The 1,672-nt window shown below is 32.0% G+C and overlaps 1 non-coding gene across 1 annotated transcript; it reads left to right on the top strand.

Moving 5' to 3' along the window:
• Positions 1 to 1,344: 1,344 nt before the first annotated feature.
• Positions 1,345 to 1,461, top strand: LOC122722162. Its single transcript, XR_006349086.1, has one exon. It is a non-coding gene; the product is annotated as a U6atac minor spliceosomal RNA (small nuclear RNA).
• Positions 1,462 to 1,672: the final 211 nt, after the last annotated feature.

Genomic DNA, 1,672 nt, shown 5'->3' with positions numbered 1-1,672 from the left:
AATACATTTGTTACTTGTTACTATTTAGGTTGATATGATATATTATGCTAAGTACTAACCATAACTTACAAAGGACAGAGTAAGTAGCGATTTTCATTCGGTACATAGTAAAAGTAGTTTCCATAATTAGTTGATGTTCTCATTGCCAATAACTAAACCTAGAAATTCACATACAAATAGAACTTTAGCATTTAAGACAATATTAATTTGATTAATAAATTAAAGTGTTTGATTGATTAATTAAATTATTGATCTACTACTAGCTTTTATTTGCATCTTTATCTTGACCTAATTCAGGACATCAAGTCAAAATCGAAGATCTGCACAAAGTTCCAACATAACTCAAGCAATTGAACAAGTCATTGAATATGGCAAGCTTAAATCTGATTACACCGAGACACTTTATCAACTCTTGAATAATCTCTAACCTTCACTAAAGTGGTGAACAAATTGCAGACCCCTAATTTTGTACTTAGCGTACATGCATATCCAAGGTAATGAGGGACCAATGATGAAAATTGCAATTAGCTCCAACACTTGTGAAGTCAATCGGAAGGAATTTTGGGATGTTGATCTATGCCATACAAAAACAAAGCGGGAAAGGTAAATGATACAGTGAGGTTGTAGCATAAAAATAAGAAATAAGACAAGAACATAGGCCACTCGAGCATGGCATGACCTAAGGCTCTCTTACAAAATTTTTCCATAAGGCTTAATGTGTAACAGTCTGATTAAAACTAGCTTAAATAACTTTTGAATTCATTTTTCACTAAACTCAAAATGGTTAATCCAAATTATTTAGTAGTTCTGTACTAACTATTATAAATCCTGTAAATTCTCTTTTCCCACTGATGTGGGATTCCACACTCTCCTCTACTTAATTTTTCGATGTTCCTATCACAATCTTGCTATGCTAGATCAAGTACAATTACTAAGCCAGTACTAATCACTCAATATTGTAGTTTTGCTAGTGTCTTGAATGGCTCCTCCTCGTCCTATAGGTAGCTTTTTTCTCACAGATCTACTAGTTTTATATAATTTTTTTTTAATTTATAGTGGCTCTAATATCAATTGTAATAGTCTAGCTAAAACTAATTTAAATAATTTTTAGGCTTATTTGCTACTTGACTCAAAATGATTAACTCGCGTTATTTATAGTTTTGAACTAGCTATTGCAAATCCTTTAAATTCTCTTGTTTCAATCGATGTGGGGTTCCACATAATGCCTATTTGTGTCAAAGGTTTAATAAGCTAGAGCCAAATAGAGATACAGAGTCTTTTGCATAATTTTTAAAGGTTTTAAGAGGACTTTTTGGAACCTTAAAATAATTAAAAGAGCTTATTTTCTAACCTAAATGGAGAGAGGATTGGCCATCCTCTTGAAAAGGAAGGAAATCTCTTTCCTTATAGGATTAGGTCAACTTCCTTTGAAAACCCTAAGAAGACCAACCCCATTCTTTTGGTAGTCAAACCTCTCTATCAGTAGCTAAAAATTTTCTTTCAATCTCCTAAAAGAATGAAAAACAAACTTAGGAAGCTAAGAAGCCTCCTTGGTTTTCATCCCTCTCAAAGCAAGTCACCTTGCCTATTTCTTTCTTCTTCTTCAACTTTTCTATTTTCTATTGTTGAATCAAGTTAAAGTTTTATCAAATCATAAAAGTATATGAACATC

Source organism: Manihot esculenta, chromosome 16 (assembly GCF_001659605.2).
Source record: "Manihot esculenta cultivar AM560-2 chromosome 16, M.esculenta_v8, whole genome shotgun sequence".
In the NCBI taxonomy this organism is placed as follows: Eukaryota; Viridiplantae; Streptophyta; class Magnoliopsida; order Malpighiales; family Euphorbiaceae; genus Manihot; species Manihot esculenta.
The sequence above is the reverse complement of the archived record's forward strand: the minus strand, read 5'-3'. Positions and strand labels throughout refer to the sequence as shown.